A 19,586-nucleotide genomic window follows, 5' to 3' on the forward strand; every position below is an offset into this window, starting at 1 on the left:
TAAATTACTGATTAACTTTAACAACATGTCCTTATAAGCCTTTGTTAGATGTTTAACATGGGGACGAAATTTGGTAACATTCTGTGGTCTTTGGGAACACTTCCATTTATTTTATCTTTCCACAAAAAGCAAGCCTCTGGATGTCCACAGGTGAAACTCAAAAAGTTAGAATATCATGCAAAATTCATTTATTTCACTAATGCAACTTAAAGGGGTATTCCAGGATTTTTTGTTTATTTGACTATGCTACAGGGGCTGTAAAGTTAGTGTAGTTCATAATATAGTGTCTGTACCTGTCTCTAACGGCTGGTCTCGGATTCTTATGTGATCTTTGCTCTGGATGTTCATTTTTACGAAATGACTCCTGTCTTGGGTATTTCCCAGGATGCAGTGCGGCTGATATCTGACATCACTAGTCAGGTAATGACAGGGAGCCTGACTGCTTCAATGGGTGGAATAGCTGGAGGCACCCTGATTAGACAGCACTGACCTTTTTCATTGAATCTAGCTTGTTTTTTGTTCAATGGATGGGGTGGCTGATGTGTGGGAGGTAGGAAAGTGGAATTCTGGGATTTGTAGGAAAAAATAAAACTTCAACAGGAAATACTGAGGTTCACAATAAGAAAGCCACAGCTTTATGGTAATCTCACAACACAGCCATTTAAGCAAAAGACAAGTGCAGATCCTTCCTAAGCATGTCCATTACTGTCTAGCAGGTAGGTGCTAAAATCACCTTATGGTGGACAACCCCTTTAAAAGGTTAAACTAATATATGAGAGACTCATTACATGCAAAGCAAGATAGTTCAAGCTGTGATTTGTCATAATTGTGATGATTATGGCATATAGCTCATGAAAACCCCAAATCCCCAATATACTGTATGATTTGGGGAGCCATTTCATCTGCCGGTGTTAGTCCACTGTGCTTCAGTAAGTCCAGGGTCAACCAGGGGATTTTGGAGCACTTCATGTCTCCTTTCCTTTTGAGTTGCGTTAATGAAATACAATGAACTTTTGTACGAAATTCTAATTTTTCGAGTTTCACCTGTATGTCAGTAAATCTGCTTTCTGTTATAAAGGTTCCTGCACATGGCCATCAAACTAAATAGGTTCTATAATGTAGGAATCTAACTGGAAAATCAATTTTGGCATCTGTCTAGAGAATAATGTATTTTCATTTAAAAAATGCCAGTGACCCCAAAGATAAGACTATAATGCCAAAAAATATATATTTGTGTCATTTGCTATAGGTTACCAGAAAGGGTGTGGAATGGTTAACTATCTAATGCCTCTGGGGGGCCTCCAAACTCACCCCAACAGGTGATGTCAGCATGCTCAGTTATAATTCTAAAGAAGATAAGTGACCATCAAAGATGTCTGGCAGCAGTTCTTCTCCCCATTTAGAGTATATAAACACCTGGGTCACATACGTGTGGATCGAGAGAAATAGTTGTAGGCCAACATCTATCAGACATGTATGGCTTGCTTTACTACCATTTTTTTCTACTGTTCTGATGTTGTACGTCGTAAGGTTGCTCTTATACACTGTACCAGTGACCACGGCCACTGGTGCGGGGCCGGGATAGGCAAAAAAACATATTAGGCATGTTCATTTTGGCCCTTCAGGTTGAGGGAAGGACACAAGTGCACACCCTATGGGCTGGACCAGGAACTGCAGCCACAGGAAGAGTGTGGGGGGACAAGAGGTTTGGTAGAGCAGCAGCAAAGGCCCAGTGGAGGTGAGTGTCGGGCAAATAGCTTGCTGTTCACTGAGAATTCCAGGCTGCACCTAGACTTGCCCTATTTAGAGCAGTAAGTCAAGGTCCCACCTGCAACTATTAGGATCGCAAGCTCTAGCTGCATGTAAAAGTGCCCTAAAAGCTTATCTTATCTCAGTCTGCTATGTATTGTTTGCAGCTGGGCCCAGTATCAGTGGAATGGCCTTCAATGACTTAGGTGTTTGAACTGGTTATATGAAGGTAGCCAGAATCCTAGATACCAGACAAACTTTGTCTGTTGCAGTGTTTCGTGCACAAGCTTGACAGGTCATTTTTTGGTGCACTTGAAAAGGCATTATATAATGAATGAATGACTATGAGGGCAGGAACAGGAATTAAACAGGTTTTTCTTGTTTTGGTATGTGAGTCACAATTGCCGTATTTATAAAAGCAATGAAGGAATACATTCATCTCTTTAAATATTTTATACACAGCCATGATTAAGCCTCTGCGACAAGCAACAAGCACATACAATACAATACATTTTTTATGACTTTACACCAATTTACCTTTTTCATGTTTTGTTGTTGTGGCCTTGTGCTAAAGTGCAAGAAATTTAACTTTTCCCCATCATTCTGCACTCAATACCCGATAATAAGAATGTCAAAGCAGAATTATAGGACTTTATACAAATTTATTAAAAAGGAAAAACCTAAATTTTGAAGCATTCAGACCCTTTGCTATGACACTTGACATTTAGCTCTGAGGCCTCGTATTTCTCTTGATCTCCTCTGAGATGTTTCTACACCTTGACTGGAGTCACCTGTGGTAAATTCAGAAGATCGGACAGGATTTGGAGAGACACAGCCCTGTCTAGAGCTGCAACTATTTTTTCAATTAATTACAAAAAAAAAGAACAATAAAGAACATCATTGGTAAATTAGATTAGGAAGAATGGGGATTAGGGATTAGTACTGAAGGGTGGGAGGGAGGCAGTAAATGAGGGGAGGGGGATCAGACCAGACTAGATGTCTTCTTTTTGTTTGTGTGTAAGTATTTGTGTGTCATGAGAGTTTGTTGGGAAAGGCTAGAGGCCGAGTTTTGCGGAAGCTGAGAGTAGCTTTTAAAGATAGATAGATATATAAATTTTTTATGTAATTTTCTTTACATCCTGTTTCTCACATGTGGCCGGAGAGAGAGGACAGGACATTCCTTGGTTGTCCGGTGGCATCCCACATGATCTTTCACTTCATGACCCGGAACTCATAATAGTTGCAGAGAGGAGATGCAGTAAGCGGATCATTTGTGCTGGGCCTCCTAGACACAAAACAGGCTGTAGAGGATTACATGTGGTAAACATTTTTGCATTTTGTGCAGCTTTCTATGCTTGTAGATTGAGCCCCATGGTGGAGTGAATTGAGAATTCAGGAAATACTTAATAAGTTCACATATATCCGTCGTCTGTCTCACTGCAACTGATGCTATAATTGTATAACAACAAAGTGCATTAGTTGTTTAGGACTCGTCTGTCGGTAATTGTGCAAGCCAGATGGGGGAATGCAGCAAAATGCGTCCCCCTGTCCGGCACCTTTGCAGCGTGTCAAACCATCCAGTGTCCAAACTGGGGCACCAGATGAATGTGACTTGTCCCCTTTCAAATGAATGCGATCAGTTCTACAATCATTTCCCCACCGCTGCTGGATCGACAGACATATGTAAAAAGTGTCTTAAAGGGTTTATCCAACCTTTTAAACATTAGATCAGTGGGGGTCCAACTCCATGGGTCAGATCTTTGAAGAGGCCACTGCCCTCATGAAGGCGATGCAGCCTCCTCAATGTTTATATCAGTTGAAAACCTGTTCGAGCTTGAAAACTTTGCAGAGTGTTATCCTTAGTCATTACATAAATCATCATCTACGGTAACAACCCATTCACATTACAGAATTTGTGCCATCACTTTCTGGTATGAGAATAACCCTTCAAGTATTTGACAGGTATAAGGTGTATCATTTTTGTTAGAAAAATAATGAAGTTTATAAATAGTGGTGTGGCCCCCTACTGCTCTTAACCCTCAAGGAGCACCCAATCACGGAATAACCAGTGTGGCTATAATACCAGCTGACAGTACAATAGGAAAAGTTGTGCAGCGACTGACTGGAGTGAATAGTGTGTTGATCGAACGAGCCAGTGGATGGTCTTGTGGTATACCGCAGCCTTGTCACTGTTAACAGATGGCATGAGGTGGCAGTAGGACAAGTCTTATTCTCCTCTTAGGCCAGGTGTAGTGATGAAGGGCTTCCCCCCCAAGGTGTTCATAGACGGAGGTTTTACCCAAGACACATTAGTGACTGTATCCTGGCTGATGGCCACCCTTAATTTTAGTGAGGTGCGGATGAAGCAAAGATACTAGGAGTCATGGTTGCATTGGAAAACAATAACTTTACTGAACAAGAAAACATCTTCAACAGTTTAATGGTGCAAAAGCTTAAACAGTTCTTTAAAGCACTTACAGGTGGTGCTGGCAATGAAGAATTAACCAGTGCTGTGTTAAGAAGAGTTGTGTAAAGTGTAATGTCACCTTTCGTCCTTTTCTGCTCTGAAGTATGATTCTACCGGATGTAGTGCAGCTAAGCTGCAGTTACCTATCGCAGGATTCCTGTCTGAAGAGATCTGACGCAAAACGTAGAGTCTCACTTCAGGAATCAGGAAAAAGCTATAAAGTCTTTATACCTACCTACTCCCACAAGTCCCTTCACACAGAGGTTAGGTGGCTGTGTGGACAGAAACAACGGCACTGAACCTACAGCCCTAGGCAGGTCTCTGTACCTAGCTGGAGATGTTACTGATTCTGCCCAAAGACCATATGTTCCAGCTAAGCCAGCTATTAACTTATTGTCCTAATCCTCCCTTTCACTGGGAAATTCTACAAAGTTTCATAATATTCTGGAATTCTTTACTTATTACCACCAGTAAATGGCAGCAAAGAGAACCTAAAGATGAATATAATTGGGGGAGGGGGGATTTATCAACCCCCTGCACTCGTATAAAGTCTATAAAAAGTGAGTGGTGCTTAAAGAGGGCTTAGCATAGCGGTGGCATGGCCTCTGACACACACCAAATTTATTACAACTTATACTGTTCAAAAAAATAAAGGGAACACTATGGTAACACATCCTAGATCTGAATGAATGAACAAATCAAATGAAATACTTTCTTCTTTACGTAGTTGAATGTGCTGACAAGAATCACACAAAAATGATCAATGGAAATCAAATTTATCAACCCATGGAGGTCTGGATATGGAGTCACACTCAAAATCAAAGTGCAAATCCACACTACAGGCTGATCCAACTTTGCTGTAATGTCCTTAAAACAAGTCAAAATGAGGCTCCTGATGAGGTGGACAGTCTGTGGTGCAACATGGTGTTGGTGGATGGAGCATGATGTCCCAGATGTGCTCAATCAGATTCAGGTCTGGAAAATGGGCGTGCCAGTCCATAGCATCAATGCCTTCCTCTTGAGGGAACTGCTGACACACTCCAGCCACATGAGGTCTAGCATTGTCTTGCATTAGGAGGAACCCAGGGCCAACCGCACCAGCATATGGTCTCCCAAGGGGTCTGAGGATCTCATCTTGGTACCTAATGGCAGTCAGGCTACCTCTGGCAAGCACATGGAGGGCTGTGTGGCCCCCCAAATAAATGCCACCCCACACCATTACTGACCCAAACGGTCATGCTGAAGGATGTTGCAGGCAGCAGAGCATTCTCCACGGTGTCTCCAGACTCTGTCACATCTGTCACATGTGCTCAGTGTGAACCTGCTTTCATCTGTGAAAAGCACAGGGCGACAATGGCGAATTTGCCAATCTTGGTGTTCTCTGGCAAATGCCAAATGTCCTGCACAGTGTTGGGCTGTAAGCACAACCCCGACCTGTGGACGTCGGGCTCTCATACCACCCTCATGGAGTCTGTTTCTGACTGTTTGAATGGACTCATGCACAATTGTGGCCTGCTGGAGGTCATTTTGCAGGGCTCTGGCAGTGCTCCTCCTTCTCCTCCTTGCAAAAAGGCGGAGGTAGTGGTCCTGCTGCTGGGTTGTTGCCCTCCTACGGCCTCCTCCACATCTCCTGATGTACTGGCCTGTTTCCCCATAGTGCCTCCATGCTCTGGACACTATGCTGACAGACACATCCTGGATGAGCTTCACTACCTGAGCCACTTGTGTGGGTTGTAGACTCAGTCTCATGCTACCACTAGAGTGAAAGCACCACCAGCATTCAAAAGGGACCAAAACATGAGACAGGAAGCACAGGAACTGAGAAGTGGTCTGTGGTGACCACCTACAGAAACACTCCTTTATTTTAGGTGTCTTACTAATTGCCTATAATTTCCACCTGTTGTCTGTTCCTTGTGAAATTGATTGTCAATCAGTGTTGCTTCCTGAGTAGACAGTGTGATTTCACAGAAGTGTGATTGACTTGGAGTTACATTGTGTTGTTTAAGTGTTCCCTTTATTTATTTTTTGAGCAGTGTACATCAGTTAACTGTTGAATGTTGTAGCTAAAATCTCTATGCTATAGCTCAGAGCCAGTGTAGATTTCAAAGCATGGCGTGCAGGCAGCTGAAGTGGCAGATTTTATTAAGATGCGTGCACTGAATGTTACGCCAGCGAGGAAAGTACCGGAATACTGCAGTTACAGCAAGCAGTTTATTATTATTATAGCAGTTATTCTATTTTATTAGCTCCATTAAATATAGATCAGGTATCTTTTTACCCAAGGGAAGAGAAAGCAAACATGGTTTATGCCATCAAATGAATGTTGTACAAAAAGAGAAATTAATAGGGAACTGGTTACTGCAAGTGACTTGTTCCTTGGAAAACCATAATAAATGACGTGTTTGGTGAAACATTGCCTGCTGACTTTCCCACAACAGATGATGCTCAGAAGACCTGGGCATGCTGGATTTCACTGCCCAATCCTTTTGTTCTCAATGGGGGACATTTACTAATCTAGTCTATTCTGGGTATGCTTATAGACCAGCGTATGTGGTAGTCTCCTGTCTATTGTGCTCCTAATTTATCAAAGGTCTCACAGCCCTTGATAAATTCTGTGCTCAGACTTCAGGGTCTACAGCTTAAACTGCATTTAGACCTGCTCCAACATGGTCTGACATTTCAGCGTATTTTGGGCAGATGCCACTTGTCGCACAAAAGTCGCACTTGATAAATTCTGCACCAATGCATTTTCCAATGCATTTCCGTCTAAAATAGACTAGCATGCATCATGTTCTAAAAATCCTCTACAGCAAAAGTCGCAGAAAAGTCGCACAGATTTAGACTGCAACTTTCTGTGCGACAAATTTAGACAGGAAAACCAGTCTAAATCCTTTGATAAATTTCCCCCAGTGAGTCTGGCAGCAATTTACCCCCATCTCTCAATTTAGAACACATGAACAGTCAGCTCAGTGTTCATGTGTGTAGGTGAAAAGCCAAGACTATGGGCTCATTCACACGGACTCCGTTATGTGGAGCTCTGGCGGCAGTTCCGTCAAGTTTACCCCATTCACCCCTTTCAGAACAGACCCTGAACAGGTTGGTTTAAATGGCAATGTGAATCTAGCCATGCAAATAGAATAGAACAGAATAGATGGTGATCTGAGCATTACGGTACAGTGTGATGTCCTATTATTATAAAAGGGTAATCTCTGGAGCGAAAAAATGTTTTCAAATCAACTGGCTCCAGAAAGGTAAACAGATTTGTAAATTACTTCTATTAAAAAATCTTAATCCTTCCAATAATTATTAGTTGCTGAAGTTGGGTTGTTATTTTCTGTCTGGCAACAGTGCTCTCTGCTGACATCTCTGCTTGCCTCGGGAACTACACAGAGTAGAAGAGGTTTGCTATGGGGATTTGCTTCTACTCTGGACAGTTCCCGAGACAGGTGTCATCAGAGAGCACTTAGACAGAAAAGAACAACTCAACTTCAGAAGCTCATAAGTATGCTGCAGAGGAAGGTGTGTAGTTCTTTCCAGTCTGACCACAATGCTCTCTGCAGCCATCTCCGCCCGTGTCAGGAACTGTCCGGAGCAGGAGAGGTTTGCTATGGGGATTTGCTCCTGCTTAGGACAGTTCCTGATAAACTGGAAATAACTACACAACTTCTTCTAAAGCATATAGTAGCTGATCAGGATACCGGCCTAGGAGGAAACAGAAATACAAAATACAAGCAAACACGGGTACAGGCACAAGACTCAATCACTCCTAGATAGACGAAATAGCCCAAGGCTCAAAGCAGGATTCTATCCTAGAAGTTGCAGGATCAAACAAAGTCAAAACAGGACTTACATAATGCACAGTGTGAACACGGACTAAGATATATCAAGGTAAAAGCAGAACGAACATACACAAATACTAAAACCCGACAAATTACTAAAACAAAGCAGGCTAAATCAATATATCAAACAGGACCGATAACCATGGTTAAAGGGGTACTCTGCCCCTAGCATCTTATCCCCTATCCAAAGGATAGGGGATAAGATGTCAGATCGCAGGGGTCCCACCGCTGGAGACCCCCGGGATCTCTGCTGCAGCACCCTGCTATCATTACTGCACAGAGCGGACTCGCTCTGTGCGTAATGACGAGCAATACAGGGACCGGAGCATCGTGATGTCACGGCTCCTCCCCCTCATGACATCATGGCCTGCCCCTCAGTACAAGTCTATGGGAGGGGGCGTGGCGGCCATCACGCCCCCTCCCATACACTTGCATTAAGGGGGTGGGTCGTGATGTCATGAGGGGCCGAGCCGTGCTAAAACAGAAAAAAGATTAAAGGAGTAGTCCAGTGGTGAAAAACGTATCCCCTATCCTAATGCGGTGGTCAAAACGTGCTATCTGGCCAGCGAGCTTATCCCCTATCCTTAGGATAGGGGATACATTTTTCACCACTGGACTACCCCTTTAAGATGTATAGTAAACAAGACATGGTCAGAGTACAGATCTAATTACCATATGAGAGTTCCAGCAGAGCTCGGGTCTAAATAACCACACCAAAGATGCCATAGGCTGAGAGCATGAACTCTTCCCAAATCAGGGAGAATTAGCACAGGAACTGTTCAGACACAAAACTAATGTCTGAACAGGACCTAAAAATGCAAAAACACAGAAATGAACATTACAGCTGGATTTGTAGTTTTTCCTTTGCTAACGGCAGAGACTACTATTTATGCAGCCAACAGCTATTGAAGGTGTATGGCCACCTTTATTCATACAACTCTATTTGGAATTCACACGGATACTTTATACTCAGACAATAAAATGATATGGGTCCATACTGTACCTCCACCGGCCTTGAAACTCAACATTGAGTATGGGATTTTTTCTCTGCTCTAGCACATGCTCAGCTGCAAAAATAAATCAATAAAATAAAACTTGAGCCCTCCCTTTTAATCTGGAGAAGTTCTACTAAGTGTATTGTTGTTAGCATAAATTGATAATTTCATTGCATATCAGAAGGTAAATTGTGATAAAAATGTACAAGAAACCTAAAAAAATAAACAAAAAAATAAATAAATCTAATAAAATAAAACAATGTACACAAATGTGCTGTTAGTGCCTTAGTGTCTGTGTATTTAGCACATTGCTTGTACAATACCTACAATGCATTTAGAAAGTCTTTATACCCATCACTTTTTTCACATTTTGTTATGGCCTTGTGCTAAAATAAAAATAAAATCCAGTTTTCCCTCATCATTCTACACTCAGCACTCCATAATGACAATAATGATTGAGTAAAAACAATATTAGCATTCTTTGCTGATTTACTGAACAGGAAAAAATAAATATTGAATTGACATAAGTATTCAGACCCTTTTCTTAGTACTTAGTTGAAGCGCCTTTGGCAGCGGTTACAGCCTCCAGTCTTTTTGGGCATTATGCCATAAGGCCTACACACCAGGATTTCTGATAATTTGGGGGATTTCTGCCATTCTTTTCTACAGATCCTCTCAAGCTCTGTTAAATTGAATTGGGACAGTCGGGGGAAGCCGTTTTTAGGTCTCTCCAGAGATGCTTCATTGGATTCAAGTCAGGGTTCTGGTTGGGCCATTCAAGGACATTCACAGAGTTGATCCTAAGTGATGCCTGTGTTGTCTTGGCTGTGTGCTAAGCGTCCCTGTCTGGTTTGAAGGTGAACCTTTGGCCCAGTCCAGATCACTCTGCTCCATTTAGCTTTCCCTCAACTCTAACCAGTCAACCTGTCCCAGCCACTAAAAAACATCTCTACATCATGATGCTGCCACCACCATGCTTTACTGTAGAGATGGTATTGGGCAGTTAAAGAGAATTGATTGGTTTCCTCCAGACATTATGCTTAGAGTTGAGGTCAAATAGTTTGATATTGGTTTCATCAGACCATAGTATCTTGTTTCACACAGTCTGAGTCCTTTGGTGCTTTTTTGAAAACTCCAGGCAGGTGCCACTGTCCCTACCTATTTGGATGATCTGGCCTAAACGGGGGCCCCCAGCTGGGTGACAGTCCCTATGCTGGACTAAGTGCAGAGGCATCAAAAGCTGTCAAACAGTCCAGGTCAATAATACACAGGCAAATACTGTACATTTAAAAAAATCAGGACAGGTAATGGGTTAAACCTAGATAACACAAAATCAGAATGGTCAGGGCACAGACAAAGGTCAGGTCACAGGAAGTCAGAACAACAATAGGAACACAGGAATATAAGGAACACCAGTGAAGGTAATTAACTTCTACCATTGGCACTGGATAGAACAACTGCAACTGAGTTTAAATTTCCCACCACCTGGGCAGCTAATTGGCCTGGCACTCTCACCTCCTGATAGACTGTCTGGGTCACTCAGTGACAAATGACCTTCCTGACAATGAGGAAAACAGCCAATTGGAGGATGTAGATGGTGCTGTAACAACAGGCATTCGTTTTACTGAGGAGAGGCTTCTTTCTAGCCACTTTGTCATAAAGCCTAGATTGGTGGAGTGCTACAGTGAGATTGGCCTTCTGGAATTTTCTCTTAACTGCACAAAGGATTTTTAGAGCTCAAACTAAGTTACCATTGAATTCCTGGTTTCTTCTCCCACCATGGACCTTCTCCCCACATTACTTAGTTTGGTGGCCAGCTCTAGTAAAAGTCCTTTTTTTTCCGAACCTTTTCCAATTGAAAATTATGGAGGTCATTTCGCTCTCGGGAACTTTTAGTGCAGTTTTTTTCATACCTTTCTCCAGATCTATATCTCCACTCATTCATATCTCTGGCCAGTTTGTTCCGCCTTATGGCTTGGTTTTAGCTCTGATATGAATTGCCAGCTGTGAGACCTTAAATAGACACGGATGTCAAATGGGAGCTCTCCGAGGTAAATTTCAAGGATCATAGCAAAGGGTCTGAATACCTATGTCCATGCACAATTTTAGTTTTTCCTTTTTAATAAAGTTGCTAATCTTTCTAAGATTCTGTTTTCACATTTGAATTATGAGGTATTGAGTGCCAATAGGTGGGGAACATTTTAATTTTTTTATTTTAGAACAAAGCTGCAACATAAAATGTGAAAGAAGTTAAAGGCTCAGAAGACTTTCCAAATGCATTCTATGTCTTCGATGCTTATGTGTTCCTCTAAAGGTATGTTATTTAGTATGTGTCTTTAGATGATACATTATATATGATAGTAGACCATTCTTCTTTATCAGTGTTTACCTATAGTGATAAGTTGATAATAATTCATGTGTTTCAACAGGTCTACACCTTTGATTTAATATCCTGTATTGTGCATTAGTCATTATCATTGCAACAAGTTTTCAACAAACAATAACGTAATCTACTACTGATACCAGACCTAGATAACTATATCTCTTGGTTTTGCGCCCTGGAAAAAGTCCTTCCCATAGAAAGCAATCAGTTAATAAGTAATATAAACAACATAAGGCTATGCTCACACTGTGATCAGAGGCTCTGTGTAGAGCCTGTGTTGGTGGTTCCTTCAGATTTGATGGGACCAATGGCGCAGCATGGAGTCAAAGTAATGGACACCACAATGGAACCCTATCAGTCACATTATATGGTAATGGGGTTATCTGAAGAAAAGTATTTCTTTTAAATCCAGTCAGGGAAGGAGCAAGTATAAAAATGGGTTAATTCCTCTGGTATTCGGCTGTTCATCAGTCAGTGCCCCGGCCAATCAAGGAATGGTCAAAGAGCCAATTATTTCCTGTCGTCTGTGTCCACGCCCTCCTCAGGTGGGTTATATATACCTTATTCAGTCTGTTTTACCCTGCCTATGTTTGTGGTCTTAATCCTTCATTACCATTAAAGGGATACTCCACTGGAAAAAAAAATTTGAAATCAACTGGTGCCAGAAAGTTTAACAGATTTGTAAATTACTTGTAATAAAAAATATGAATCCTTCCAGTACTTATCAGCTGCTGTTATGATCCACAGGAAGTTATTTTCTTTTTGAATTTCCTTTCTGCCTGACCACAGTGCTCTCTGCTGACACCTCCGTTCAATTTTGGAACTGTCCGGAGCAGGATAGGTTTTCTATGGGGATTTGCTCCTACTTTGGACAGTTCCTAAAATGGACAGAGGTGTCAGCAGAGAGCCCTGTGGTCAGGGAGAAAGGAAATAAAAAAAAACTTCCTGTGGATCATAACAGCAGCTGATAAGTACTGGAAGGATTAAGATTTTTTTTAAAGAAGTCATTTACAAATCTGTTTAACTTTCTGGAGCCAGTTGATTTAAAAAAAAAAATATGTTCTCCAGTGGAGTTTCCCAGTGCCAGCTGCTGAAAAACACCCCCACAGCATGATGTCTATTTTATTTTATGGATGGTTGTTACGCTGAGCGCTCCGGGTCCCCGCTCCTCCCCGGAGCGCTCGCAGCATCCTCTCATTCGCAGCGCCCCGGTCAGACCTGCTGACCGGGTGCGCTGCAATATCACTCTCAGCCGGGATGCGATTCGCGATGCGGGAGGCGCCCGCTCGCGATGCGCATCCCGGCTCCCGTACCTGACTCGTTCCCCGTCTGTCTTGTCCCGGCGCGCGCGGCCCCGCTCCTTAGGGCGCGCGAGCGCCGGGTCTCTGCAATTTAAAGGGCCACTGCGCCACTGATTGGCGCAGCAGGCTTAATCAGTGTGTTCACCTGTGCACTCCCTATTTATACCTCACTTCCCCTGCACTCCCTCGCCGGATCTTGTTGCCATTGTGCCAGTGAAAGCGTTTCCTTGTGTGTTCCTAGCCTGTGTTCCAGACCTCCTGCCGTTGCCCCTGACTACGATCCTTGCTGCCTGCCCTGACCTTCTGCTACGTCCGACCTTGCTCTTGTCTACTCCCTTGTACCGCGCCTATCTTCAGCAGTCAGAGAGGTTGAGCCGTTGCTGGTGGATACGACCTGGTTGCTACCGCCGCTGCAAGACCATCCCGCTTTGCGGCGGGCTCTGGTGAATACCAGTAGCAACTTAGAACCGGTCCACCGACACGGTCCACGCCAATCCCTCTCTGGCACAGAGGATCCACCTCCAGCCAGCCGAATCGTGACAATGGTATTGAGTTGGGCAGGTGACGAGTAGTGCTTGGCTTCCTCCAAATTTATTGATGATGTGTTGATTTTGTGGGATGGGGGGAGCACCTTATTCACATCCTTCTTAGAAGCTCTTAATCACAATGATATTGGTATGCACTTCACTTCAGAGTTTGGGGGTAGACTAATTAATTTTTTAGATCTTACTATTATGATTGATGAGACTAACACGATTCAAACAAAAGTTTTTCGCAAACCTACATCGACGAATAATTTCTTACACTGGCAAAGCTGGCACCCTGTCACTCTGAGAAGAAGCATCCCTGTAGAGCAGTTCCTAAGGGCGAAGCGTAACTGCTCTACTCAAGAAACCTTTGAGGCGGAATCTGGAGAGTTATCCAGGAGGTCTAGAGCAAGGGGTTACCCTTTAGCCCATGTCAAGAAGGCACACAGGAGAGCAAACAACAGTGATAGGAGACAACTATTAACCTCAAATAGAGTAGCTACAGAACATAAAATCAGATGTATTGGTACATATGATGCATATAGTACTAGGATTTTCAATATCTTACGCAGATTCTGGCCGATTCTATATTCAGATCCAGATCTAAGAGGAGTTGTAGGGGGTTAGACCACAAGTAACCTTTAGGAGAGGATCCAATATTAAGGACATTTTAGTCCGGAGTCATTTACCCTCATTGGAGGAGACCCATAATAGACCTCGGATGGGGGTTACAGGATCTTTTCCATGTGGCCATTGTAGTTTCTGCAAATACTTACCCAAGACTCAAGAGTTCTCTAATCCACTTGATGGACGTCAATATCAGATTAGACAATTTATTAACTGTTCAAGTAAAAACATCATTTATGCAGCTCGCTGTAATTGTCATAAACTCTATGTCGGTAAGACAACACAAGAATTTAGGAGGAGAATCTCCAAACACCTGAGTACTATACGTACAAACAGTGATACGCCACTTGCTAGACACATGAGGGCAGTTCATGGTCAGAATGTATTTGAGATCGAATTTTGGGGTATTTGTCAGAAACAACTGGGCTCACGTAGAGGCAATATATATAAAATATTGCTACAAGAAGAATCCAGATGGATCTACAGACTGGGAACACGTAGTCCCTATGGCCTTAATGAAGGCTTCTCCTTCGCGGCATTTTTATGAGTAGAAATGGTACAATCCTAATAATTCTTTCATTTATAGTTGGCAATGGTATCATTCTGGGCAAATTCAACTATCATATCTATTATTTTTTTGATCGATATATAACTAATGCGTTCCCCCATTCTTTCATTGGTTTTGGCATAAAACGTGTATATATGGATAGACATATAACTAACCCATAAAAAGATAGAAGACAACTAAATAGATTGTTTTTAGTGCAAGTGTATAGATTAATAAATAAATAAATAAATAATTAATTATAAGCCATCTAGGGTTAAACTATACCACCACTTCATCAATAGTGGGAATTAATTGTTAATACACTTGTTAGATATACAACTATAGAGATTAGAGTGTACAGCTAAATGATTATATGGGTTGTCTATTATAGATCCCTATAAGTCTCCTTCATCTAATACCTTAATCCTAATATATAGATTAAGAGATCCTTGTGATCTATATATGTCACCATTACTGGGTAGATAACGTTCTATCAACCAGATTCTAAGTCCGTGCAGATGCGCATTGACATTCTGAGTTACGGACATGGGTCTAAGTCCGCGCGCATGCGCGAGTCATCACAGCGCTGATCGCGCATTGAACAGTGAGCCCGGAGATAGGGCGCATGCGCGATCTACGTAACGGAACATGTAAACAAAAGGAAAATACGGGTAAGTGCGGCGACCCATGAATGTCATTAACAAGCGCCGGAAGTTATCCTTTAACCCCAGTGATCTGCAATAAACGGTCAAGTGATAGGTGGCATAGGAACAGGTAAGTTCATGTGTGATCATGATTGGCTCTAAGGTATGGGGAGTGTCCAGAGGACGTTATAAAAGGAAGCACTTGCATATACACGTGGCCATTTGTCTCTTAACCACTGAGGACGTGGGTCATACCACGAAACATGTAGGGGAGACAGATTGATTACATTTTATTTGCAGCACTTTCCCCAATCGACAGTGGTCTGCAGCCACTGTCAAGTACATATTACTGTGAACTCCAGATAGGAGAAGTTACACTAGTTGAGGGAATAGCCTGCTAATTTTATTCACTACAGGGGACTTTTTTAATAATAGTGAAATAAAAGTGAAGTTTTATATTTACAGTTAGGGAGGGAATTTTCAATAAGGGTTTTTTACCCCGTCACCTTGGTGACTGGGGTTTGGAGGTTTTTCTTGGTTTATTTAACCCCTTTTCCCGCCCTGGGCATTAAAGTTTTTGTTGGCTTCCTCCAGACATGACACTTGAACTAAGGTTAAAAAAAAAAAGAAAAAAAAAGTGTAGAAACATCTTAGATAATCAAGGCGAAATGGGAGGAGCCAGAGCTACATTTAAAGTGTCATTGCAAAGGATATCAACACTTAAAAAAAAAAAAAAAAAAAGTGTGTATAAACTTCTAAAACTCTGTTTTTACATTCTTATTATGGGTTATTGAGTACAGAATAAGGTTTTTTTTTTTTTAAATATATTACCACAAGGCCGAAACATAACAAAATGGGAAAAAGTGAAAGGGTCTGAAGACTTTCTGAATGCATTTTAAGTCCCACTTGTATAGTAGTGCATCTATATAGTAGTTGGGTCGCCCCTGTGTCCCATTATAGTAGATAAGTCCTTGTGCTCTCATATATAGTAGTTAAGTCACCCTTTGGCCCTCATATAGTAGTAAGGTCTCTCTTGTGACCTCATATAGTAGTTATGTCCCACTTGTGTCCCCACAAACATGGCTGGACTGGGGATAAAAACCAACCCTGGAAATAATTGCATACCAGCCCCACAGCATTGCGTCATTGTGCCAGCCAAAAGCTGTTGCTCACAGACCTAGCACTTTACAAAGCCATATATATATATAACGGTCGAAGCTATTTGACCGCCGGCGGAGACAAATTTGCGAGCTAAGTGCCTCACTATTTCATAGTTTCACATTTGCATCTATTACACCATAGCTGTATAGCTCTCCATGTTTTAACTGCATATTCATGTTTCAACTATATCTTTGTGCTGGCAGTGTGCTGCTGCATTCTTCTGTTGCTATATATACATATATATATATATATATAGAGAGAGAGAGAGAGAGAGAGAGAGAGAGAGAGAGAGATCCAAATAGAGCTGAATAGGCACTGCCATGTGAACAAAGCCACTGCTTGAGTCCAAGCCGGGGTGCCAGGTAAGTGCGTGCAAGCAAGAGAAGCCAAGCAAACAAACCCCAATAAGAAAAAAAAGACTTCCTGCATTCCACTCACGGGAAAAGCAAATCCATGAAGGTTTAACGAAACTTCTATCGTGACAAGTAATGGACATCACTACGGTGCAGAAAGGGAAGTCGGCGCAAAGCCGTCAGCAGGGGCATCTAGGAACGACAGGCTGTTTCGCGTCAATGACGCATCATCCGGTTCACATATATATCTACACACACACCTATATTAACCTGTCTATATATATTAAAATACATAAATATATATATATATATATATATATATATATATGTCACAGAAGAAATACAACACTACTTCGACAAATGTTTAAATGAAATGGGAACACCATTAAAGATCCAATCCCAGTAAAATGGCTAAGCATACCATTATAGTAAAAAATGGTGGCAATGCTTGAAAAAATGGTGGCATTGCATGCAGAAATCCTGTATGCTGAGACCAATATTATCAATAATACCAGTATACAAGAAGAATATTATCACCATACATATCACCATCATACGGTAACTGTCCAAATCCTGTAAATTTACATCAATATTTCCAATAATACCAATATACAAGGGACAAATAATACCTCCACACCATTACCACTACCACCACTAATACGCCCCCACTGCTATTGAATAAAGTCCACTATGCAAAGATCCACATACAATGCCCATATACAGGTAGACACCAACACTAGACAGCACTGCATACCATATAAGTGCTTACAGTTACATCAGTGAATCACAGGTGACGTCTTCTCCAAGTAAATCACATCTAAAGTTTTCTCCAAGTGAATCACAGGTGACTTTTTTTTTTGATGTGAGTCATTCACTTTTAAAGGACATCTATAGTGCAAAATAACTTATCCCCTATCCGAAGGATAGGGCATAAGTTATAGATCGCGGGGGGTCCGAGCGCTGGGGCCCCCGCGATCTTCGGTACGGGGCCGCGGCAATATACAGGAAAGGGGGCGTTCCGTCCCCGCATGACGCGGCGGCCGACAAGCCCCCTCCATGAATCCCATAGAGATACATGGAGGGGGAGTGTCTTCCGCGGCTTTCTGCTGGGGTCGAAACTTCACTTCCGGCAGCCCGTCCAGGAGATCCCGGGGGGTCCAAGCGCTCGGACCCCCTGCGATCTATAACTTATCCCCTATCCTTTGAATAGGGGATAAGTTATTTTGTGCTGGAGTACTCCTTTAATTTTTTTCTCCATCTCTCGACAAAGTCTTGTCACAGCAGAATCAGCCAGACACACATTTTAGGCTCCTCGCTTCAGCACCGTCCTCATATGAAGTGGTGACTGCAAATATCAGATTAGATTCAGTCCAACTCAGAAGTTAAGGCTACTCTTCACATGTCACAAGTTGGAGTCAAAGCAAGGCACCACTACACTGTCACGTTGACATCCAATTTTGCATTTTGTTTCTTATTTCCTTTTTTTAGCCCTATCATTACACAACAAAGTTTGCCAGCTAACTATCAACCTGTTTCTAATCTCCCCTTCATCGCCAAACTCTTGGAACGCTTGGTCTATTGCCGCCTAATCCATTATCTCACTGAGAACTCGCTACTTGACCCTTATAGTCTCGTTTCCGCACCCTGCACTTCACAGAAAGGGCCCTAAACAAAGTCACTAATGGTCTTCTGAATGCTAAATCTAATGGCAATTTCTCTCTATTGATTCTCCTAGATTTCTCTGCGGCTTTTGACACTATGGATCAACAACTCCTTCTCTACAGTCTCTTCCTACCTCTCTGACTGCTCCTTAAGTGTCTCATTTTCTGGTTCTACTTTTAATCCTGTTCCCCTTGCTGTTGTGGTTTACCAGGGTTCAGTCTTGGATTCTCTTTTCTTTTCTCTCTACACATCCCCCATTGGAATAATTATCAGTAGTTGGTTTCCAGTACCACCTCTATGCTGATGACACCCAACTCTATACCTCTTCCAGTGACATTACCCCTGCACTTCTACAAAATACCAGTGACTGTCTCTCTGTTGTTTCCAACATCAAGTCCTCCTTATTAGCGATCGACCGATTATCGGTATGGCCGATATTATCGGCCGATAATCACAATTTTGGGCATTATTGGCATCGGCAATTACCTTGCCGATAAGCCGATAATGCCCCGACCCCCCGTACCACCATCACCACCCCCCCCCCTGACCCACGGCACCGCGAGCACCCCCCCGACCCACGGCACCACGTCGCACCCCCCACCGGTAGTGCTGGGCGGTATACCGGTATGGATTTTTGCCCATACCGCTATACCGGTCGGGCCCCTCCCCCACCCTCCGAGTCAATAAAAAAAATTAAACTTACCGGGCAGGCTCCGGCCTAGTACGCTGCATAGACGCCGCTACGCAGTGACGTCAGGTGCGTTGCTGCGCACGGGCATCACTGCGCAGCGGCGTCTATGCAGCGTACTAGGCTGGAGCCTGCCCGGAGTGGAGAAGATGACCCCCGGAGAAGAAGGACAGCCCGGACCGGTTCACCCTCCACCCGGAATGCCGCCGGACACTACAGGAAGGAAGGATGGCCCGGACCACCCTGACAGGTAGGGGGAGAGAAGCGGGTGGCGGCGGCGGCCTATGGCACCTCTAAAGCCACTGCAGTGCATTGATTTAAAGCGCCCGCTTTAAATCAATGATCTGCAGTGGTGTCGAGGGGGGATAAATAGCCGATAACTTATACCGGAATATCAGTATAAGTTATCGGCTATCGGCCCTAACCTCCACCGATTATCGGTATCGGCCCTAAAAAGCCGATATCTGTTGATCCCTACTCCTTATATCTGAAACATAATCTTTCTACAATTGAAATTCTTGTATTCTCTCCAACGACTAATATATCAAAATCTGACATTTCTATCTTGGTGTGTGGTACTACCATAACTCTCGAGCGACAAGTTCACTGTCTTGGAGTTATACTAGACTCTGATGTGTCTTTC

The 19,586-nt window shown here is 42.8% G+C and overlaps 1 long non-coding RNA gene across 1 annotated transcript in view; it reads right to left on the reverse strand.

The window, feature by feature from the left end:
• The window catches only part of LOC130356688 (uncharacterized), a 214,754-nt gene that overhangs the window by 11,212 nt on the left and 183,956 nt on the right, over positions 1–19,586 (reverse strand). The window contains exon 3 of the long non-coding RNA XR_008888964.1: positions 9,059–9,122. This is a non-coding gene — a long non-coding RNA (uncharacterized LOC130356688). The remainder of the gene's footprint in view (positions 1–9,058; positions 9,123–19,586) is intronic.

The sequence above is a fragment of the Hyla sarda genome, chromosome 2 (assembly GCF_029499605.1).
Source record: "Hyla sarda isolate aHylSar1 chromosome 2, aHylSar1.hap1, whole genome shotgun sequence".
Taxonomy (NCBI): domain Eukaryota; kingdom Metazoa; phylum Chordata; class Amphibia; order Anura; family Hylidae; genus Hyla; species Hyla sarda.